This window comes from Narcine bancroftii, chromosome 9 (genome assembly GCF_036971445.1).
Source record: "Narcine bancroftii isolate sNarBan1 chromosome 9, sNarBan1.hap1, whole genome shotgun sequence".
NCBI classification, from domain to species: Eukaryota; Metazoa; Chordata; class Chondrichthyes; order Torpediniformes; family Narcinidae; genus Narcine; species Narcine bancroftii.
Window position 1 is genome coordinate 116284699 of NC_091477.1, and position 25371 is coordinate 116310069.

Below are 25371 nucleotides of genomic sequence, written 5' to 3' on the forward strand. Positions count from 1 at the left end.
AGAGCGGCTGTAACGGAAGTGGTGCCCCTGGTGTGGACCCAAATGGCGCGGAGACAAAGCACTCTCTCTCGGGACCCAACCACCCAGTCCGTCAGTACAGGCTTTAAACGGCCTGTTAAAGGAGCCAATGGCGATTTATTTTAAAATCCTTCAACTGGGTCCAAGATGGCGGCGCCTGTGTTCGGCAGTGGTCTCGAGGGCTTGCACCCTCTGGGGAAGCAGGAGGCTGGCACAAGGCACCAGAAAGTGGGGAGTCTGCTCCCCCACCCCATTTTGATATGGAGAAGCAGATATGGGACAGTGGCCATGCCAGAAGACCTGCTGAAGAACACACAGGCGATGGGCGGGCTGCGAGTAACCCGAGGCGAGGAACTCACTCAGACTGCAGCCGACTGCAGTGAAGGGACTCCCATTAGGCTGCAGACAGCTGGAGACTGGCTGAATGGGGACCAGATATTGGAACCAAGACGCAAGAAGGTGCCGAGGGTGCGGAGGATTTCCTGATCGTGTCAGAGAATTGGATCTGGAGAGCAAGTTGCTGAAGGCTGTGTGACTGCGGAGGCTGCAGCCCCACTGGAGGTGAATCCATGGACACTCAGTGTCTCTGGGGATACCCTTCTGCCTCTCTATCTCTGACTGTAAGAAGTGCTTCAGACTATTTTTGCTCATGATGAGAATCTTTATCTGCCTTTCTGTTGACCAAAAGAAATTTCAGTCAAATTGCATTTTATGTTTTATTACAAGACAATAAAAGAATCTTTAATACATCTTTAACTGCCATGGATGCTGCGAGATCTGCTGAGTTCCTCCAGCATTTCTGTCTTTTTAGCATACAATGAGGCCATTCACCCATCCTAACTATATTGATTCTTTGGGGAAAGAAAACTATCTAGCTGTTCCGAAGAGGGGTAGAGGGCTGAATGCTGGTTGATAGGACCAGCTTGGTCTGTGTAGACAAATTGGTCGGAAGCGCTGCCGAGCCCTATGACTTATTACCTTGTTGCTTTCTTCATAAGCCCATAGGTTTTTCATTTTGCCTTTCCCAATCACTACAGCTGATGTTTGGACTTTTATTTGGATCTGCCAAAGAAATAGGGCAGGTCAAGTGGGTCGAATTTCGGAGATTGACTCAAATCCCCTTGGCTCTGTGACACCCCCACTGGCCACAGATCCAAAACCAACATGGTCCCTGTTACAGAGAACCCCTCTTCCACGATTCCCTCACAAACCCACACTTTCTACTCACTCCACCCTACCCAAAAACTGTCCTCCAAGCCTCCTATTGCACTGAGACAGCCAGATAATGTCTTGCAGAAACCAATATTGGCCAAGTTTGGCTCACTCACCCCATGAACTTTGCCAACTTTGCATGATTATCCCACAGTCTCCAAGAACTCATTATTAATCCCCAGACACCACTGCCAAAAAGCCATCAGGAAATAACAACATTTGAAATAAATAGTGTGCTGTTTTAATTTTCTTTAAACAATTCCCTTGATCAGTTATTAACCATGCAGGACACACGCCAGGCTGCGGGCTGCCGGTGACGAGGTCGCAGGACCCACGCCAGGCTGGGGGCTGCCGGTGCCGAGGTCGCAGGACACACGCCAGGCTGGGGGCTGCTGCCGACTGGTTCATGAGAACCAGGTAGCGGAACTGAGATTCTAGAGGGAGCTGAGAGCAACAAAGGCTTTTGAAAGGCCCGGATGCTGAAGACTTCTTCGTCGTGTCAAAAGTTTGGATCTGGCCTCAGGTTCGAGAACACTGGAGGTGAATCCACGGTCACTCAGTGACTCTGGGAAGACTCTCTTTTGCAGTGAAACACGAAAGTCTGCAGATGTCATGATTGTGGTTAGAAACACAGAAATCACAGCATCCATAGGAAGTAAAGATATATAACCGACATTTCGGGCCTGAGCCCTCCTTCTCCACCATTTCTGGTGGCAGACTAAAGATGACTTTGTGTAATATTACATTTCTGTTTTATTACATGGCAATAAATAGTATCTGATCTGAAGAGAAAATGGGAAAGGAGGGGTTGAATAAGCCAACAGATAACAAATAATCTGTTTGTTATCCAGAGGCCATGAAAGGGTGGTGCATCATAAATAGAGGACATGTCAAGTGACTCATGCAAGGGCGTGGAACGAGTGGAAGGAGATCATGTGCTGGAACTTCAAGCAGCATGTCCAATCAGAATTGGCAGCCATGCCACTCATGTAATCTGTGTGATAGACCACCCAAATCAATAATGTCATAAATGCAAATGTACCCTTCCACACACACCGCCTCACAAGATACACTCGGAGTGTATGTGTTTGAAATCTTGAAAACGTCGAAGGAAATTTCCTGGGAACTCCAGATCAACTCTCTGTAGAAACTAAAATTTGATATGAGCACAAGTCAAACACTAATCCGAGGTGGATACTAAACTTTTAGTGCAGTCTCCGGACTATTTAGCAAATGTGAAAGGGTTTACCACCTTCGCAGCACATTTACAAGTCTATTATTAGTGTGTTCCGAAAATACTTCCTGCCATCATGAACTCAGAGCCAGCTCTTCCCAGCGTCAGCAGCTGTTGTAAAGCACTTTGGGTGGCTCCAATCAACTCTCGCAAGTCTCTTCCTTCTCCCCCTCCCTGTGCTCTCCCCGCCAACCTTGAGCTAACCCAGTGGGGAGTATGTGCACCAGGCACCCAGCACAGCTGGTGTTTGTTAAGAGCTATCTATAGACCCTTACTTATCACCACCCCCCCCCCCCCCGCCCTCCCCAGCATAAATCAGCTGCTGCCAGCAAGAATTACATTGGGCCCTGTTTCCATGGAAGCTGCCAAGACCTTTCCCCTCCACCTTTCCCAAATCAAAACAAACCAAAAACCTGACTGTACACTTTCCATTTTGAGAAGCGTCGTACTTTTTATTCAACATTCCACTGGGTGTTCAGCTGACTTAGCAAAAAAAACTAATGGAATGGTTCAGCACAGACCTGAAGCCGTGCAGCCTTTCAAGCCATCGAGAGAGGGTCTTAAACAAGACGACATAGATTTAAGGTGAGAGGGGCAAAGTTTCAACATGGGTACGTGGAACGAGCTGTCAGATTGAGTATTGTAATTATACTCTTCAACTTAAATGAAGAGTGCCCATACTGGCAATTCCTAAATTCTGAACAGTCCACAGAAGGGAATATACATTGTTAGTGGGCATAATGCCATCTCTTTCCAAAAATCTGGACTGCTCAGGGGGATTGGATTTTCTGGATCTTCGGGCAGTACTTTTAAAATTCAAGGAGGAATAAAGAAGAACTGAACAGGTCAATGTTCATTTATTTATTCGTTAGCAATTTGGCATACTTCATTTATCAAAATGAGCAGTTGTAAACAAAAATAAAAATGCACGCACACATGCACAGAAAAGCCCGGTAAAGGTTCAAAAGTATTCAAAAAGTCTGGATTCTCGGGTGGTCTGGATTTCTGGCATCTGGATTTTTGGACTTCCTACAGGAGGCCATTTTACTCTTTGGTAATCTTGATTGTTCATCACCCGGTTCACTCATTAGTCTGGAATGCAAGACAGGGTTCCAAAGCACAATTGGGATTTGTTTCTTGGGACCAGGGTCTGGACTGCAGGCCAGATATGCAGCTGGAGGTGGGGTTGGACTCTGGAGTACCAGGGATCGGGAAAGTGGCTTGGTTTGTAGCCAGGGCTGAGCTCCAGGGTATCTGTATATTTCCCTCTCCTCGTAAACCTCACTGGGTTCATTGGAAAATTAATTATACCTTCATGTATTCAGTAAAACCGGCTGAATACAAGTGTGCTTCCAATCATCCAGAGTCCCATCAATGCCCATTACTCAAGACCTTACTCTTGTACCCAAACCCACCTTCTTGTAATGGGCAGCACAGTTAGCCTACACTATTACTGAGCCACCAACCCTTCGAATCCAACGGTTTCCTCCAACCTTCCGAAAAGCGTGCAAGTGTTGTAGATATTGGGGCAATTCAGGCTATGGGCCAGAAGGGTATGTTACCATGTTCTAACTCTAAAAAGTAATTTTAAAATCTAACAAAGGCCAACAATACCTCTTGTACTCCTTACTCCGTCAGCTTGTTGATTTTGAGTGAGAATTCACCTGAAGTTATTGTGGACCGCCCGGTTAGCAGAGTGGCTAGCGCAACGCTATTACAGTGCAAATGATCAAGATTGGGGTTCGAATCCCACACTGTCTGTAAGGGGTTCAAATCCCACTCTCCCTGTGTCTGCATGGGGGCTCTGGTTTCCTCCCACGGTTCGAGATGTACTGAGCGTTGTAGGTAATTGGGCTGAAAGGGCTTGTTACCGTGCTGTATGTTTAAATTTAAAATGTAAATGCTAAGTAATATGGAGAACACGTCCAGGAAAGCATAGGTGCAGGTCAGTTTTTTTAAGGTGGGAGATAAATTTAGGGAAAGGGTGAGGGTGTTCTACTTCAGCGAATTGATATTTCCACATTGGGCAAAAGAGGAAAACATTTTCGAAGTCATTTAAGAAATAGTTGAATTGGAGGATGCTGCTGTTTACCTTTGTACATTATTTAAGGTTCCTCTATTGTCATGTAATAGTACAGAACATGTACTATTACATGAAATTGCCCTCTGCCTGTTATACGGCAGACAAAGAGATGTCACCCAGCGCCCTCTAAAGAATGATAGAAAGAGAGGCAAAAGAGAGTCCCTCCAGAGTCACTGAGCATCCGTGGATTCACCTCCAGCTCTCCCACAGTCTCCGCAGCCACACAGACCCCTGTTCACTCCATCGGCAACCCAATCTCCAGATCCAATCAGGAAGCGTTCAGGAGCCCTTCACGACCTCAGCACCCTCTCGAATGCCAGCTCCAATGCCCGGTTCCCATGAGCCAGTCTCCAATCAAATCGCATCCTTGATCACATAACAGTGGTGACCCCTATCGTACAGTAGTGAAAGAGTGCTGCAGTGTTGGAGGAGCTGTCTTTCAAATTAAACATTATCCGAGGTCTGGCCAGGTATAATTATCTCCTGGCGCTATTCTGAAGAGGGTACTTCTTCCTGCTGTGTTGGCCAATATTTAACCTTCAATCAACACCAATAAATGAGATTGCTTGGTCACCATTTCTGCTGCCTGCACATTGGCTGAATCTATGAAAGGCAACCTCTTTATTTCTTGAGGCACCTCACACTGACTACCACTGGTAAATATAGGAGCCGTCAAATCCACCCACCTCGAACCACATTTTAAAAGGACACATTTACAAGCTCTGTTCTGCATGCACTGCTTTTGAACAGGACCAGATTGTAGAACACAAGAAAGTAAGTATGTGGACAATACAAAACAACCATTCACACAATGATACAGTCACATAACCATTTCTGCATATAATTTTCTCAAATAATAAACTCGGACTGAACTGCAGAAGTGCACGTACATTCCACTTAAAGAGACAAGATCCCCTTTGTTGCTTCATAGCGGCTGAGGCCAAAATCCTTTCGATTGCAAATCTATAATGAGGAACCTGTTAGGGGAAAATGGAGGGTAAGTCACTTGTTTAAAGGGGCAGTTGTTTCCTGCACCGTAGCAGTGACTACATTTCATAAGTAGTAGTACATTACTGGTTGTAAGGTGCTTTGGAGTGAAACATGAAAGTCTGCACATGCCATGATTGTAGTAAAAACACAGAAATGCTGGAGGACTCAGCAGGTCTCGCAGCGTCCACAGGAGGTAAAGATAAAATTATCCCCAACAGTATCTGATAGATGTTTTCGATGTAAAAAAGAAAGGGGAACAACAATTCATGCAATCTGGACATGTGAGAGAGTAGAAAAATTTTGGGATGATCTCAATCAGATATTAAATAAAATAACAGAAAACAATATACCAAAGAATCCAGAGATCTTTCTCCTAAGTAACATAAAAAATAAAGAATTTGGAATTGACTTGGAAGATGCACAAAAAAGATTTGTCAAGATAGCCCTAGCCGTAGCAAAAAAATGTATTATGTCAACCTGGAAATTGGAAGATAATTTGAAAATACAACAATGGTATATAGAAATGAATAAATGTATTCCATTAGAAAAAATAACATATAGTTTAAGAAATAATATTGAAATATTCGAACAAGTATGGGAGCCTTACATTAAATACAATAGCGAAAACCTACCGGGAACAAACATTACCTAAGTTGATGGAAGGAGAAGAAAAGAAAAGAATGGACTCAGTAGAATTTCTGGTGTATTTCTGTTGAATGACAACATTGTCTAACTGAATTAATGCAACCTAGATTGTATACCTAAAATGGATGAGGGGGGGGGGTGGGGGGGTGGCTTGGGAGGAGGGAGGGGGGAGGGAGAAAAAGTCACTGTAAATGTGTGGAAAAGAAAAAGTGTATATCATGGCTATTGTGATTTATGGTGTGAAAAAAAAAAATAAAAAAAAAAAAAAAAAAGATAAAATTATCAACTTTTCAGGCCTGAGTCATTCTTCAAAGTATAAGCAGGCCAATGTCTGAATAAAGACAGGGGAGAAAAAGGGGGAGGAATGGGAGGGGGAGATGTCCAGAGTAACAGACAAAAAATGTTAATTGGATATGATAAGAGGAAAGGAGAGAAATAATTCTGGTTCTATGAAAGGAGGCAGAGAAAAAGGGGGAGGGGAGAGAGAAAACTAGAGGAGACGGGGATTAAGATGGGAAGGTAAGGGATTTAACGGAGAAGTCAATGTTAATCCCATCCAGTTGGAGGGTGCCCAGGTGGAAGACAAGGTTTTCTTCCTCCAATTTGTGGGTGGTCTCAGTCTGGCAGTGCAGGAGGCCATGGACAGACACATCAGCATGGGAATGGGGCAGGGAATTGATGTGGCTGGCCACTGCGAAATCCACGCTATTGCGGCGAAATGAGCTGAGATTCTCAATGACGTGATCTTTCAGTCTCTCCAACGTAGAAGAAACCACTATGGGAGCACCAGATGCAGTAGATGACTCCTGAAGATTCACAAGGGAAGAGCCTTGGCACAAACTGCATTTGGGAGATGTGGTGTACAAACAATTTCATTGAGGAGAGTTCTCGAGTAGTCAGGATTAAGAACATCTCCAAGCCACTAATCCAATGCAATAGGTGGAAATAAAGGTGAGTGGAATGAGGAGTATGAGGTACTGATCAACCCTGTTCATTCCAAGGCATTTATAACTAATGATTACGTGCAAACTGGGAGGGAAAGCCCTATTAAATCTTTCTGCCTTATATCTATACTCTAATTTTAGACTCCCCTATCCTACACGAGGGATGGTCACCAATCACCTTCTCTATGTCCATCATGATTTTATATCGCTCGGAGGTCAATCCGCAGGTCATTAAGAGTATCAGAGAGGATCACTGGAGTCTCCCTCCCCCGCGCACCGCCCCCCCCAACCCCCATCTACCATGATTGTTGTCTGAAGAGGGAGCGCAAAATCATTGAGGACCCTTCCATCCTGCACACGGCATCTTTCAGCTGCTCCCGTCGGGGAAGAGATACCAGAGTATCAGAGCCAACACCACCAGGCTGAGGAAAAGCTTCTTCCCAAGGGCAGTGAGAATGCTGAACAACCAAAAGAACTGCTCACACTAACATTCCGAGACTCTCATATTTACAAAGCAATATTTATATTGTGTTTAAGATTTTAAAAGGGACAGACAGAGTAAATGTGGATAGGCTTTTTCAATTAAGAAAGGGGGAGATTCAAACTAGAGGATATGGTTTAAGATTGAAGGGGGAAAATTATAAGGGGAACATGAGGGAAAATTTCTTTACGCAGAGGGTGGTGGGGATGTGGAATGAGCTTCCGGCAGACATGGTCGAGGCGGGATCATTGGTTACATTTATGGAAAGACTGGATCGTTACATGGATAGGAGGGGACTAGAGGGGTATGGACTGGGTGCTGGTCAGTGGGACTAGGAGGGTGGGGATTTGCTACGGCATGGACTAGTAGGGCCGAATTGGCCTGTTCTGTGCTGTAAGTGGTTATATGGTTATATGGTTATATACATGAATACTTGCGCTTGCATGTGTGTTGTGTCTGGTTGTGTGTCTGCGTGTTTTGCACCGAGGACCAGAGAATGCTTTCATCAGGTTGTACTTGTGCAATCAGATGACAAGAAATGTGACCTGAACTTGCTATTGCTGGAAGTCTGTTAAGCAGAAATGTTCAACCTTTTGTCCAGGGTTATAGGGAACAGGCAGGATAGTGAGGTGGTGACCAAGATCTGATCATCCATGGCTTTATAAAATAGTGGAATTGTCTATTGTCTATTGTCTATTGTACTGAGGAACAAGATGTTCTATTACAGCTCCTATTTCATATGTTCTCATTGTATAATTCACTGACCTATAGTAGAAATTGTCTGCCTTTTTACTTACTGTCAAATATTTCACAGTCAAGAAAATGAGGTGGGCTCTACATCGGGGCACGGAGCGATGGAAGTGGCCAAAGAGAAGTCTAAATCTTTTTTTAAAAAGCTGCTGGCAATTTAATCAAGCTCCACTTCTCCCTGAAGTAGTTTATTCTTTTCTAAATCCACATAATTCTGATTATGCTTGCTCAACTCCAAAGCTGCTTGCAACTGAATAACATAACACATGTGCAATCCATCTTCATCAGTAAGCTTCCATCTCTGACAAGAACATGTTAAATTTATTTCTCAAAGAGAGGCTTCCAGAAGTTATAGCTGAGCCCTGTCTCAGAATTTCTTTCCAAGGTGAGCATTTCCCTCCTCCTCGTTATAATTTCCAACTGATAAGAGGGTCTCACAAAGGTCACTTCTCATATAAGTCCCAGTGTTGTATAAAGAGGCCAGGGGTGCACGGGGGAAGGGGTACAGCAGTTAGAATAGGAGAAGAGGAACAAAACAGGGGACTGGCATCTTTCTGGAATATTGCTCCTCTGTACCATGTCGGGCCTGGAGCAGCACCACTCCCTCAGAACAGCCAGTCAGCCAAAGCTTTTTTATATTTTTAAATTTAGAGCTACAGCACAGTAACGGGCCCTTCCAGTCCATGAGCCCGTGCTACCCAAATACACCAATTTAACTGTCCGTGTCCCCCCCCCCCCATACATCTTTGCAACAGTGAGAGGAAACCAGATCACCAGGAAGAAACCCACACAGACACAGGAAAAATGTACAAATTTCTTCCAGACAGCACTGGATTCACTGGTGCGGTGATAGCGTTACATGAACCGTTACACTAACATTGCCACCCATCTACTTAAATGGAAGTGAGCGCAAAAGCTTTAACAGGGCACATCAGCTCAGAAGATGAGACTCCAGCTTCTACAGATGCACAGAGAAAAAACTGCAGGCACTGGAATCTTGAGCAAACAGCATCCATGAGTGGAAATGGCCTGTCAACGTTTCGGTCAGAACCCTTTGACTGTCCATTTCTACCCAATGAAAGTTGCCTATCCCATCCCACCAGCTTCTCTCATCGTCTGCCATTCTCATGGAAATACACAGCACAGAAATTAGCCCTTCAATGTGAAAAATCTTAGGGTTGGGTTGAAAAGCTACACCTGAACAGGGACTTGAACCCTGGACCCTCAGATTAAAAGTCTGATGCTCTACCAGCTGAGCTATCCAGGCTCTATAAAGGATAGGACCAGAGCCCCAGAGAGACTCCTGCAGGGGAGTCTCATGGAATTACATGGAACACTGAGTTTGTACCAACACATCTGACCTTTACAAGGAGAATAAAATCAGCTGGAGAACATGACAACAATATTTCACCCTCAGTATCCCACAGTTAAGCTTCAGTCATCAAGCTGATCCACCTTTAAACCTATATTCAATTTTTTCCCCCTCTGTGAGATATCTATTTTTTGAAAAATCACTTGCTGGTCTTTAAAGAAATCAGACCTCTATTTCACATCTTTTGCAAAAAGAAGTGCTCAATGAAAAATGGCAAATCAGTTGCTGAAATAGACACCTTTTGTATTTATTATCTCTTTTTCTGGCTCTTGCCATATCATGGTCATTTAATTTAAATGATTGTTGTGGGTGTATCTTGCAGATGGTCCTATGTGGCTGCAGCAAGTACATTTTCATTTTAACCATATAGCATGGTAGAAGGTACATCCGGCCCACGAAATCCATGCTGCCCAATTACACCCAATTAACCTCCCAACCTTGTACGTTTTGGAGGGTGTGAGGAAACCTACGCAGGTGAAGGGGACAATAAACTATACACCCCCTCCATCCCCCATCTTTCTCACCAACCCCATTTTTTCCATTATTTCCTGTGGTAGAATGGTCGACTGATTTGGCAAGGCTGCTTTTACTCCCCTCCCCCCTGCTCATTCCCACCTTGTCTGAACCTTTGTCTCAAATTAACATCTCCCTCCCCCCCCCCCCCCACTGCCCCCCCCCCCCTGCACTTCACCAGCAGATCAGTCAGTCGCAATGGAGAGAGAGGAGAGTTCATGTTTTAGACCACTGAGTGAATGCCTCTTGTTGGTCAATAATTACCCATCCAGTCCAGGGTGTCTGACCCAGAGAGGCTGGTCGAGAGATGATAAGGTATGTCAATGGATTAGCCCAAGCTGCTCCCGAAGTCTTTCCAAGGAGATTAAGCAGACATGTGCAACACCATACATGTGAAACCAGCCTCCCCTCCATTGACGTTGTCTATACTTCTCACTGCCTTGGGAAAGCACCCAACATCCCATCACAATCAAACTCTTTTCCATCCCATCACAATCAAACCATTTTGAAAACACTGCTAGATTCAACTTAAACAAGAAAGTCTGCAGATGCTGGGGTCGAATGCAATCAACAAAAATGCTGAAGAACCTCAGCAGGTCACACAGAATCTATAAGAAGTAAAGGAGACTCCTCCATGCCTCTCTCTTTGGTCTCCTTCCCTCTAGCTTCCCACTCCCTTCCATTCCCTCTCCTATCAGAAAGCTAACCCCTACCCCATCACCTCAGCTTTTATCTCTTCTACCCTCCCAACAGTATCTACCTATGACCTCTTACCTGTTAGCCTGTTCTCCTGCCCCTCGTCCCTCTTTTCCCACACACCCCACCTTTCCAGTCGGACACCTGCCTGCCTTTTGGCAGATAGCTTGATAAAGGTCTTGGGTCCAAAATGTTGGTTATCTTTACTTCATGTAGATACTGCATGAGCCTCTCCAGCAGTATTGCACTGCTAGATTCTAAAGCAGTTTCCTCCCAGATGTTATCACGCTCTTGAATGGACCTCCCATTACACAAGAGGATCTCTTGAAAGTGAACTATGTATCTGTACCTCTGGTCTCTCTGGCTTATGGCATCTCCCTGATTACCTTCCTGTCATCACAAGATGTTCCTAAGACCACATTTGGAATACCGTGTGCAATTCTGGTCAATTTGCTCTAGTCGTCATTAAACTGGATCAGGTGCAACAGAGATTCACAAGGATGTTAGTGCCTGAGTTGTAAGGAGAGGTGGTATAGAGTCAGAGAGCCACACAGACCAGCCAAAGCATCCCACCCACTCTAGTCTCATCTCCTTGCATGTGGCCCACATCCCTCAACATATCCATCCAATTGTTTCTTAAACATTGCAAAACTACCTGCTTCGACCACCTCCTCCAGCCATCCGTTCCACCATCCCCCTGTGTAAAAAAAGTTACCCCTCAAGTTCCTATTAAATCCCTCCCCGCTCACCTTAAACCTATGACTTCTGGTTACCGATTCCTGGGCAAAAGACTGCATTTTACCTGTTCTCTTCCTCTCTTAAATTTTCTAATTTAGACATACAGCACAGTAACAGGCCACTTCGGCCCATGAATTTGTGCCGCCCAATTTACACCCAATTTACCTACACCCCTGGTTCATTTTGAATGGTGGGAGGAAACCAGAGCCCCCAGGGAAAACCCATGCAAACATGGGAAGAATGTACCCTGTGTACAAACTCTTTACAGACTGCGTGGGTTTGGAACCCTAGTCCCGATTGGTGGGACTGTAAATACGTGGCGTTAACCACTACACCGACACCCATAAGAAGCTGAAATAGAAAGTAACCACCCCCTGATCCCATGCATGATTCACAAAGATTATTTGTCCTCAGCACGAGCTTTGCTCTCCCGTTGTATTCACATTCCCCTCTGTGGATTCATTGGAAAGCATGCAGATGAAACTCTCCCGTGTTCGATGAGATCAAACTAAAGCAACTTTATTTTTTAAAATTTAGACACAAAGACATACAGCACGATAGCAGGCCCTTCTGGCCCACAAGCCCGTGCCACCCAATGACATCCAATTGACCTATAGCCGTGGTACGTGTTAGAACAACGGGAGGAAATCGGAACCCCCAGCAACAAAGACAATGTACGAACTCCTTACAGACAACGCGGGATTTGAACCCCGGTCGCTGCCGCTGTAACAGTGTTGTGCTAATCATTATGCTAATCGTGTCGCCCACCATCTTCTATATCTTTGAAAATGGGCATCAATTTGGAACTTAAGCCACAACATGCAATGTCTTTGGCAGACAAATCTCTCGAGGACCTGAATTTGTAAATTAGAAGGAACATTACTCTTTCAACACCCTCGCTTGCCTCCACAGGAGTTCAAAGTTTAGATTCATTTGTAATTTTTCTATTAATTAAACACCACTTCCAGCTTTCAACAGGGCCTACAGCTGGCAATTGTCAGTTTCAAACCTTCATTAATGATAGAGTCTGCCAGAAGAACCATATTCCTCAATTGCACTATTGCAACCATCAAAGCAACCTCCCTCATGCCTGGGCTGTTCCCATTAGAGTGGAAAAGGTTCTTCCTGAGCATTGCCACAAATTAACTTTTAGCAGCAGATATCTGGTGGGGGGTGGGGGGGGGGGGGGGGGGGGGGCTGGAAGCCAGAGAGAAGATTTGAATTTTGTGCACCATTTGTCCCGATCTCTGAACTTGGCAGGAATCTACTTTCTCGCAGTGTGGTTTCTGGTGAGAATCAAGGGTAAAAGGGGACTTTCTGCATTAATGGGTCCCATGATGCACCATGTGTCCATCCATGGTCATCACCTTTTGGGCATGAAAGCCACATGAACCAGCGATACGAGTTCAAACCCTACCGTGAATTGTGGGGAATGTAACTTCGAATTACTTTGGGTTCCAAGACTGGTGTCAGTAATACATAGAACATTCCTGCACAGTACACGCCCTTTAGCCCATGATGTTGGGCTGACCCTTGTAAACCTACTCCACAACAATCCAATCCTTCCCTACCTCCTACCCATAACTCCTTACATCCATATGCCTATTTGAGGCTTTTGAATGTCCCTATTATAACAGCCAGCCCCCACCACCCCCAGCAAAGCATTCCAGGAACCCACCACTCTGCGTGAAAAAAAAACTTACCTTTGACACCTCCACTAAACTTAAATTTAGACATAGGATAACTTCCGGCCCACAAGTCCACGCCGCCCAAATGCACCCAATTGACCTACAATGCCCGTACATTTTGAGGGGTGGGAGGAAACCAGAGTGCCCAGACACAGGAAGAACATACAAACTCCCAACAGCCAGCATTGGATTTGAATGGGTGTTGGTGCTGTAATAGCATTGTGTTAACCACTACACAAACCACACCGCCCTTTCCTCTATTTCTCCTTCCACAGATGCAGTCTAACCTGTAGAGTATTTCCAATCTGACCAACTAAATTGAAAAGGCAGTCTGATTGGTTAAGTTACAGAGCAGCTCCATTGATGGGGTTAGATTCACTCTTTTGAAGATTCAATTTATAACCTGAAAAAGCTGAACTCTTTCAGGACGTGGAGGTGAGGGGGGTTGGAGGGTAATTGGCGGTGAGCGGGAGGTTTGAGCTAGAGGAGCTGTTCTAGTGAACCGGTATGGACTCGAAAGGACGACATGGCCTGTTTCCGCACCGTAAATGGTTTATATGGTTATATAACATTTCCTTTTTTCATCTCAGATTTTTTGCTTTTCACCAAAATTCCCACCTCCTGTTAAATGTTGGCAAATGTTCAATCGAAATTTAAATTAATTTTACATTTAAATTTAGACATGCAGCACGGTAGCAAGGCCATTTCGGCCCACGAGTCTGTGCCGGCCAATTTACATCCATTCAGCCTACACCCAGAGCCCACGGAAGAAACCCTGCAGACACGGGGAGAATGCACAAACACCTCACACACAGCACGCGTGGGATTCGAACCCACGTCCTAATCAATGGCGCTGTAAAGGCGTTGCGCTAACCAGTATGCCAATCATGCCCCCCCCCCAATTATTGTGTATTAATTGCATGACAATAAAGGAATCTTGAAGTGGCTGGAGTGGGATTTGAGCTCACTTCCTGCCTCGAAGGCAAGAGAGAAACAACTCGTCATTCCTGTGATTTTGAATTCAAAGTTTGTGAACTTTTACGTACCGACTGCACACTTTTTGTCTGTGGCTAAAAAATGGAATACAGAAATATGTTGGAGAAACTCAGCAGCACCCATAGAAAGTAAAAGGAAATGGGCAGGCATCTGAATAAAAAGGGGGCGAGGAGGAGGAGAGAAGGATAGGTTAACAGGCAAGAGGTAAAGTAGATACAGGTCGGAGGGTAGAAGAAATGGTGTAAGTGGGAGAAGGTAGAAAGTAGCTCTCTGATAGGAGCTTCTACCCTCTGACCTGCATCCACTCCTTCCTCGCTCCTCTCCTCTTCTCCACCACCCCAGAGCTTCTAATTCAAACAACGACCTGTTTTTCCTTATTTATTACAAAGGACTCAGGGCCAAAACATTGGCTATCATTTTTAGTTCCTATGGTTGCTGCATGACCTGTCAAGTTTTTCCAACGCGTTTGTGCATCGCACTCAACTCCAGCATCTGCAGATTTTTTTTGTTTACAGAATCGCAAAAGTCTGTTACTCAATTTGTTACTCCCCAAAGATACTGAGGGATGACAGGAAGGGTGCTGTGAGGAAAGGAAACAAATAAAAAATAGGGAAAGACGCACATTTGAGCAAGAATGAGGAGACTGCAGTGTCGTGCCTTAGATGGTCCAGTGAAGCACAGGGCCCAGTTTAGAGCAAGATCACGGCTACAAGTGAGCATTCTGCTTGGTTCAGGCTGGGAGCAACGCAGGCCTCTGTGGGTCAGAGATCACATTGTACAACGAAGGAACAAGAGTAATATTCATGGAAAGGAGGCAAGAAAGAGCTTGCGGTGGAACTGAAAAGGGCCTGTGTCTCCCTGCTTACAAAGCCTGAGCAGGACGTCACCACGGTTCAACAAATTATTTTATTCAGAATTTAACAAGCTGACTGTGACTGCTAGGGAACGACAGTGGCATGGCGGTTAAATTACAGCGTTAGCAAGCTAGAGACCCAGACTATCAATCTAGAGTCATGGGTTTAAACCCCATTCTGGCAGCTGGGCAATTTAACCTTTCACACATAAGACAGAGGAGAAGCCCATTCAGCCCATTGAATTTGGAGTTTAGTAGCACTACAGGTTGTTGCTGTTAGTCCTTTATAGTCAAAGTTTACCATGACTCAAAATCAATGGGAGATTGGTGGCTGTGGGTCCGGAAGTGACTGGTGAAGCCAGTTGGGGACCTGAAGGCTCACCCTCATGTGGGACACAAGTGGGTGGGTACTGTCGTGGCAGTGGATGCAGCTCGGGCCTTGTGCACAGCACGCTTTCGTCGCGCCTTGGTGATGTGCCCAACTTCAACTACACGGGTTATAGGTAAAACGTACTACAAAAGCGCTTCAATTACAGAATATCTGGCTCACGAGTGTCCATCAGGGATGCCGATCAGCTAACCTGATGCAAAGAGACACACACAGCCTTTGTGTCTCACAACCTTCGGTATGGTCAAACCCCAAATTGAATTCTAAAATGAGGGAGCAGATTCATCAGATAAACAATATATACTCAATAGATCAATAAACAATGGGCAACACATTTAGCATCTCAGTTAGCACAACCCTATTACAGCGCCAACGACCCATATAACCATATAACCACTTACAGCACAGAACAGGCCAGTTCGGCCCTACTAGTCCATGCTGTAACAAATTCCCACCCTCCTAGTCCCACTGACCAGCACCTGGTCCATACCCCTCCAGTCCTCTCCTATCCATGTAACTATCCAGTCTTTCGTTAAATGTAACCAATGATCCCGCCTCAACCACGACTGCCGGAAGCTTATTCCACATCCCCACCACCCTCTGCGTAAAGAAATATCCCCTCATGTTCCCCTTATCATTTTCCCCCTTCAATCTTAAACCATGCCCTCTAGTTTGAATCTCCCCCACTCTTAATTGAAAAAGCCTATCCACATTTACTCTGTCTGTCCCTTTTAAAATCTTAAACACCTCTATCAAGTCCCCTCTCAATCTTCTACGCTCCAGAGAAAAAAGCCCTAGTCTGCACAACCTTTCCCTGTAACTCAAACCTTGAAATCCTGTCAACATTCTCGTGAACCTTCTCTGCACTCTCTCTATTTTGTTTATATCTTTCCTATAATTTGGTGACCAAAACTGTACACAGTACTCCAAATTTGGCCTCACCAATGCCTTGTACAATTTCATCATAACCTCCCTACTCTTGAATTCAGTACTCCGATTTATGAAGGCCAACATTCCAAATGCCTTCTTCACCACACCATCTACCTGAGTATCAGCCTTGAGGGTACTATTTACCATCACTCCTAAATCCCTTTGTTGCTCTGCACATCTCAATAGCCGACCATTTAATGCATATGACCTATTTAGATTTGCCTTTCCAAAATGTAACACCTCACACTTATCTGAATTAAATTCCATCAGCCATTTCTCAGCCCACACCTCCAGCCTTCCTAAATCACCTTTTAATCTACGGTAATCTTCCTCACTGTCCACAACACCACCAATCTTTGTATCATCCGCAAACTTGCTTATCCAATTCTCCACCCCTACTTCCAGACCGTTAATATATATAACAAACAATAGTGGACCCAGGACCGATCCCTGAGGAGCTCCACCAGTCACCGGCCTCCAATTGGACAAACAATTTTTTACCACTACTCTCTGACACCTCCCATCCAACCATTGCTGAATTCAACCATTGCTGGATTCAAACCCGGGTTTGAATCCAATGCTCTCTGTGAGGAGTTTGCACGTTCTCCCCGTGACCTGCATGGGAATCTCCCCCACCCCAGTACATCAGTTTCCTCCCACCCTACCAGGCTGGATGTCAATTTTGGTGGTTTAAATGGCCAGAATCAGCCTCTCCGGTGCCGTAAATAAATTTTTTAAAAATAAATTTAAGAGACCGTTTTAGAGGTGACATCCATATCCATAAATGAAAACTAATCAAATAATAGGAAAAGGAGAAAACAATTATCTGAACAAACCAATGTGAGAAGGAAATCCCGCACAGTCACAGGGACAAAGTATTGCCCAGTTCCAACCTTTGTACTTCTAACTAAAGGAGTGGCTTTCAAATATTTTATACCACCTTAAGTAATCCTTGTGCCATAGGTACTCTGCGATTAGAAAGTGATTTGGTTTAGTATCTCACCCAGACACCTTCCAGAACTGATAAGTTAGCCTCAGTTCTGTGCGCGAGTCACTGGGACAGAACTGGAACCCACAACCCATTGACACAGAAGTCAGAACAGAGTCAAAATTGGCATCCACTCTTCGACTATAAATTCATTGAGAGCTGAGGGGATCTGATCATTTATTGCCATTCGATGTCCAGAGTGGATGTTATTTCAGAGGGGCTTCTAGTTGTAGAAATAAAGTTACTTCCTCATGTTAAAAATTTTCTGGGTGGCATGGTTACCTCAACGCTATTGCAGCGCCAGTGACCTGGGTTCTAATCTGTCAGGAGTTTGTACGTTCTCCCTGTGTCTGTGTGGATTTCCCCAGGATGCTCCAGTTTCCTTCCACTTTTCAAAACATACAGAGGTTGTAGCTTAGTTGGGATAGTTGGATGGTACCGGCACGTGGGCTGGAAGGACCTGCTACCGTATTGTATGTCTACATTTTAAAATGTTAAAATAAATTCTCCATCTGAAATCAACGAAGGCCAACTGTGTATCCATTGGAACATTGGGAAATTTCAAAACGTGCATGAAGTGCAGGAAGGAATAAACTGCCATTTACACTGTTCACCTCACCCATAAATTTCAAGGTGAATTTTACATCGAAAATAGATGTAGGAGCAGATCATTCATCAGTCCTCTTCTCCCATCTATTCTCTGCGTATCTCTGGATCCCTCAGGTTCTAAGAATAATATCTAATTTGGATTAGGGGAGAATGAGAGACATCAGCCTTTTCCCAAGGAGGGAATAGCAAACACCAAGGGGCGTCTGTACAAAGTGAAGGGAGGAAAGTTTAGGGGAGGCATCAGGGATATTTTTTTTAAAAAACACAGAGTAGTGGGTGCCTTGGCAATGGTGTTGGTGGAGGTTGAAACATTAGGGGCATTTAAGAGATTCTTAGACAGGCACATGAATGAAAGGGAAATAGTTACAAGGTCAGAAGTGCTTTGTTTGTTTTTGGTAGGAATATATAGGTTGGCACCACATCGAGGGCGAAAGGGCCTGTACTGTGCTGTCATGTTCGATGAAGCAGAGAGTTTGTATTGGTCACTACAAACCTCCTCCAAAAACCCATAAGATAGAAGGCAGGAGGGTCCAAATTCCTCAGATTTGGAGATCATTTTGTTCTGTTCAAATTCAACTCATTCTATCAGAACTATATATGCTTGTAGGAAAGAAAAATGGCCTGACAGACAAATAATAGGAAAAATACATTTTCTTCGCCATTAAATGAACAGGTGACAGCATTGTCCGGGGTGTATGTCTGTCAAAGTGGGATCTTACAACAGCTGAGGATTTGAGGGGAGTGGGGGGATAAATGGATGGGAGAACTGGGGCTGGAACTGTTTGCCTGTTCTGCAGACCTGCACATTTGAAGCAGGATTATTCAGGCAGTGCTACAAAAATTATCCACAACTTGCTTTTTCCAGTCTAGAATGTCGGAATATTCAGGAAATCCTGTCAGACACTTGCTGTTTGCATACGACTGGAAAAAAGTGGTCTTCTGCCATGAAAAACAGATCCCGACAAGCTTTCTGGCCCAGGTCTGCACTCGCTTTAACTCTTTCACAAAGAGAGTCTTTAGTACGTGCCGCTCGCCTTGACTTTTAGTGAAAATAAGAGACCCAAACACAAGGAATCCATCTATCGCAGAGGATGTACAGCCAGCCCAATCACGGACTGCCTCCTCAGGAAGATCACCTCAATGTCGCTTTTGATTTGGTTTGTGTGTTTGGTTTGGCTGGCAGTTACTGTTTGAGCAAAACTTCTTTTAAAAATGTTTTTAACATAAAGGGATTGATGTCTGGAATTTAACGTTGGTCCTGGTATTTCAGCCAAGAGGAATAAAACGTGAAAACTGAATCTTGCTGGGGTTTTCTTGTAAACTTGTTTTTGATTGATTGAGAAAGAGAATATACTGCATCCCATGCAGATAAATCAACTGACCCCAGATTTGGAACCTTAAAGATGTTATAGCTCTTTGTAAAAGTCTATGAGATTCAAATAGCAGCAGAAAAGTAAAATTCGATACAAAAATTCACCCAATTCACCGAGGGAATAAAGAAGACTTTAATTTTAAACAGCTGTTCCAACCAACCCACAGTCTTGGAGGTCAGGGCTAGACCCACTGTGGAGCTCCCATACCTGTTACACCTTTTCCTGGGGCATGGATTTAACCGGGGAAAGCTGACAGGGGTTTCAATTGCTTCCCCCATGGCTGTATAGGTAAGGACTCCACCTAACTGAATCTAAAGTAACTCCAAAAGCCTTGGAAGGATTCAAGCTCAATTTCCAACTGGTGCCAAATTTGAGCTCAAGCTTGTGGTCAGAGTGAGATTTATAGGGAAGGTGATAGGATGAAGGATGTGGAGGGTGGGAGGATGGGGTAGAATTACTTCTAGTTACACTGGACAACAAAGATTTTGCAGCCTGAACACTTTGCGTATTTTATGGATCTTGGGCTGCTGGTCATGAAAATAGCCTTTTGTGATTTCTTGTCGCATTTCAAGCCGACAAAACCATGAAGCGCAACGTGTCGTTGAAAATTCATTTTCTGCATTCACACTTGGACGTCTTCCCCGCTGATCTTGGTGCAGTCAGTGACAAACATGGTGAAAGGTTTCACCGGGACATTGTGACCATAGAAAAGTGCTATCAGGGCAATTGGAACCCATCAGTGCCGGCCGACTATTGTTGGACACTGAAATAAGAGGGCATCAGATGTTGTCCAGTGTTATCATCTAGTCTAGTAAATCCTTCGTAATGCGTCCTTCGTCAACACATAGCTGAACAGTTAACGTTCTTACAAAAAAAAGACCTCTTGGTCAAAGTAAATGAAAGTAAATATTAAAAATTAGCATGCTCTGAAAAATTGGAAGAAAATTATCATTAAAAAATACTTTTTAAGGGCACCATATAAAAACCATGCTGGTTGAACTATGGATGAAATAGAGAAAGATTTTGTCCTCCAAATGTTAGCTCATGCCTCAATGGCCTCAGAATACATCGACACAGCTCGATTTCACTTTGAAAGGATAGGCCAGTAACTACTCGAACTAGTCTACCTTCGCAGGATGGGCCGATAGCCACTCGGAAACAGACTAACCCATTGTGGAGTGAGATTCATCTCGCTGCCAGAGAGACAAGGCTAACACTCGGCCAGGATAACATCACTGCTCCGTCCCCCTCCAGTGTCACCTCCTGACACCGCCCACACTCACGGTGGACAACCGGGTTCCTGCCGACTGACCCAACGTGGATAATGTCCACACCAATTCAATCACATGAGAACATTCCCCCATAAGGTGCTTTGAACACACACTACATGTGGCGCTAATTCCAAATTAACAAATCATTAAAATTGGAAAATTAGGATTCCCTTGCTTTAAAAAAAAAGTAATGCAAACTCGGCTAAATTGAGTAACAATGCACCACATTCTTCCTGAACAGCCTTAAACTCAATGGTATGAAATGATTTTTCTTATTTTAGGTAACCCCCACCTCTATCTGTTTCCACTGTCCTCCCCCCTTACCCCCCCCCCCCCACAACCCCCACACACCTTTTTTATTCAGGAGACTACCTGCTTTTTCAGATTCCTGAAGAAGGGCCAAGGGCCGAAACATTGGTGGCCCTTTATGTCCCATGGATGCTGTGCGACCTGCTGAGTTTCTCCAGCACTACTGTTTATTCACTATTTTCATCTCTCCTTTACTTGCTCTTATTTCTCTCTAAAACTCTCCGCTCCCTGTAATCTATCCACCACTCCTACCCAATGCCTTATTGCTTCTTAGCCCCTCCCTCAACTTCTCCACCCTCCCCCCCCACCCCACCTTTTCACATCATAGGCTTGATATCACCTCTTGCCTCATTAGTCTCAATAAAGAATCATGGCCCAAAACATTGACTGACCATTTTTCTCCATGGATGCTGCCTGACTGTGGAGCCACATCCATCTTGTCTCTGTTCATTCAAGATTCCAGCATCTGCAGTCTTTGCGTATCACTACTGCAGTCTAGTTCATCACATCTCAATCACCTTAAAACCCAACCTACACATTCCCAGGCATTGCTTCTTGCCAAACCAATAACTAATTTAATGTTACTGTTTAAAAAAATTATAAGTAGAAGGGATTTTTTTTTTAAATTTTAGGCATACAGCACACTACAAGTCCACGCCACCCAATTTACAGCCAATTAACCTATGGTATGTTTTGAATGGTGGGGGGGAATCAGCAGACCCTGTGGAAAACCCACTCAGATGCATGGAAAACAAACTCGTTAAAGACAGTATGGAATTTAAACCCCAGTCCCAATTGGTGGCGCTGTAAAGGCATTGCGCTAACAGCTTCGCCAACTGTGGTGGCATTTATTTGTGTGCAAGATGCCCCAGACTCCTTTCCCTTTCGTTTCACTGACAAGACATGCAGGGTTGTCCATTCGGAGAGAAAGAGCAGACAAGCGCCATGCCCCGCCAACCCCTGAGCTTGGCACAATGTTAAAAGTTTCCCAAAAGGAGGGCATAACTCTTGTAACCCCTTTAGCAAAGCCTTACAGACTTCCAGAGGGTGCAGTGGAACTCAAACTTAAGACCTTGCTTCACGATAAAACATACTGGCAATATGACAGGATAGCACCAAACTACCGAGCCCCCATCCTGACAACATTCTCCAGGTGCACAAATGAGGATGTCCTATCTGGCTACATCATTGTATGGTACGGTAGCTGCAAAGCATCAGACCAAAAATAAATACTGGAGGTCATTAAAAGAGCTGAGAAGATTATTGGAGTCTCCCTTTCCTCTATTGACAACATTCACCGGGAGCATTGCTTAAATGATTGAGGACCTTCTCCATCCAGCACATGGGATCTTTGGCCTACTACCATCAAGAGGAAGTACAGGAGCATTAAAATCACGCCTGCCAGGCTGGGAAACAGCTTCTTTCCGCAGGCTGTGTGACTGATGAATTGTATCCTGTAACCTTGGGACTCCTATAAATGAAATGATTAAATTATTCCAAAATATTTATAGATATTTACACCATATTTTTATGTATCTAAATATGATTATTATGCACTGTGTATTTTATGTGTATGTATGCGCAATGAAGTCCAGAGAAACACTGTTTTGTCTGGTGGTAAAACACAGGATTCTGTTGACACCGTGGTTACTTTAAAAAACACACCAATGCTGGAGAAACTCAGCAGGTCAAACAGTGCCTTTTTATGTAGCAACGGTAAAGATACATCACCAACGTTTCGGGTGTAAGTCCTTCATCAAGGTGTGGGAGAACATGAGACATCTGAACAAAAGGGAGGTGAAGGTAGGAGATGTGTAGAGAGGGGTGGGGAGGAGTCTAGGCTAGGTGGAGAGAGAAAGGAAATAGGAACTGGAATGACTAGTTAAAGGGGGGGGGAGGGGGAAAAGGCAAGCTGATTAGTGGAATGCAGTGAACTCAATGTTCATGCCCTGGGGTTGGAGGGTGCCCAGACGAAAAATGAGGTGTTGTTCCTCCAATCTGCGGGTGGTCAGGGTGGGGTAGTGTGAAAGGCCATGGATAGATACGTGAGCTTGAGACTGGGACTCAGAATTGAAATGGTTGGCCACGGGGAGGTCGCTTTTGTTGCAGATGGAGAGGAGGTGCTAGGCGAAGCGATCTCATAATCTGCGACCAATCTCTCCGATGTTTCACCTAGTTGTGCATGTAACCAGATGATAATGAACTCGAAACAAAGCAAGCTAAACTTTGGGGATCTGACAGAGGCCACTTTACCCATGTGCTAGTACTGGGACTTTGAATGACCTCTCGAAGTTCTTTCATTCCCCTACCTATTCCCTGTGCTGGTCTATAAATATTTTAAGTCTGTGATCAATAACCAAGTTGGTCGGGATAAACAAGCGGTAGAGCTGGATTCAATTCCCTCAGAGCAGCTGTAGAATTTGAAAAAAATAATGTAGAAAAAAAAAGTCTTAGTAATGATGCCCTCGAAACAAAAAGATTGTTGGAAAACCCCATCTAGTTCCCTTATGGGTTTTTAACCTGCGACATAAAATTAAAGTATCTTTTTCCAAAAAGAATCACAAAGATGGCTCACCAGCGGCTACAATTTATAAGGTGTCTGAGGACATTCGGTACGTCTCCAAAGACTCTCGTAAACTTCTACAGGTGTACCGTGGAGAGCATTCTGGCTTGTTACATCACTGCCTGGTACGGAGGCCCCAACTCTCAGGACAAGAATAAACTCCAGAGAGGTTGTTAACACGGCCTGTGACATCACAGCCACCAGACTTCACTCCATCGAGGACGTCTACACGATAGTTTGGTGCTATCCTGTCATATTGCCAGTATGTCTTAAAAAAGCAGCCTCTACCCTCAAAGACCCCACCACCTAGGCCATCCCCTCTTCACTCTGCTACCATCGAGGAGCTTAAAGACGAGCACTCAGTGGCACAGGGACAGCTTCTTCACCGCTGCCATCAGATTCCTGAATAATCAATGAACCAAAGACACTGCTTTACCTTTCATGCACTATTATTTAAATTTTTTAATATAGTAGTTTTGCAAGATTATAATATGAATATTTCCACTATTGATGGTGTCACAAAACTTGTTTTGATAATAAATTCCGATTCTGAAATACTGCGCATTTTTATTTCAGATTTGCAGGATCTACAGTATTTTTAAAAATTTTCATAAGCTCCCTTTCCTTAAAGGAATTTGCCAGCCTTCTCTGGTCTGCACTATGTGTGTGACTCCAGATCCATCCTTGAACCTAGAATGCCACTCAACTGTTGAAGGTGACTTACCTTCACCTTCCTAAGAGAAAATAACTAACATGCAATAAATGGCAATGATGCATGCATCAGGAAGAATAATTTTTTTTTAGATGAACAGAACAGTAACACACCCTTTCGGCCCATGCCGCCCCCCCAATTCACTGATTAACTGACAACCCCTATACATTTTTGAAGGGTGGGAGAAAACCAGAGCATCTAGAGGAAACCCATGCAGAGACGGGGAGAATGTACAAACTCCTTACAGACATCGCTGGATTCAAACCCGGGTCTCTGGCCATGCAAAAGCGTTGAGCTAACTACTAAGCTAACCGTGCCACTGGAAGGGCCTGTTACCATATGTATATATTCCACATTTGTAAAATTAAAAATTAAATTGAAAAAACTTAAATTCAGCAAAGCATTAAAAGTTTCTGAAACCTGTCTCAATAAGTCGCAAAACTGATTCTTAAAGAAAGATATCCCTGTTATTTGTTTTTTTTAATGGCTTATTCCCTTTATGAGGGATTAGAAGGCTATCTTGTGCACTTCTGACAAAGGGTCTTCATCCTGAAACATTGACAGAGAGCATAGAACAGCACTGCAGAGTACAGGCCCCTTGGCCCACAATGTTTCACTGACCCATATAAACCTAGTCTGCAATCCATCTCATCCTTCCTTCACAATCCAAAACACTTTATTTTTCTTACATCCGTATGCTATCTAGTCTTTTAAATATCCTTCTTGTGATTCTATCGTGAAATTGACTAATTCATCTTTGTGTGCTCGACATTCATTTTAAAAAGATTGTTGGAAAACCCCATCTAGTTCCCTTATGGGTTTTTAACCTGCGACATAAAATTAAAGTATCTTTTTCCAAAAAGAATCTAAGAATTTAAAGTAGTTCACCGAGCTTACTTTTCCAAAGATCAATTGGCTAAATTTTATTCTAATTTCTTGCCAAAATATGATAGATGTAAGACTGAAGAAAGCATATTGTTTCTATGTTTTGGTCATGTTCTTCACTTTTCGATTA

At 44.1% G+C, this 25371-nt stretch overlaps 1 protein-coding gene and 1 non-coding gene across 3 annotated transcripts in view; both read right to left on the bottom strand.

Moving 5' to 3' along the window:
• wwtr1 (WW domain containing transcription regulator 1) overlaps positions 1-25371 on the bottom strand; it is a 177878-nt gene that overhangs the window by 81858 nt on the left and 70649 nt on the right. The gene's annotated exons all lie outside the window — the stretch shown is intronic.
• On the bottom strand, positions 9552-9624 carry trnak-uuu (transfer RNA lysine (anticodon UUU)). Its single transcript has one exon. It is a non-coding gene; the product is annotated as a tRNA-Lys (tRNA).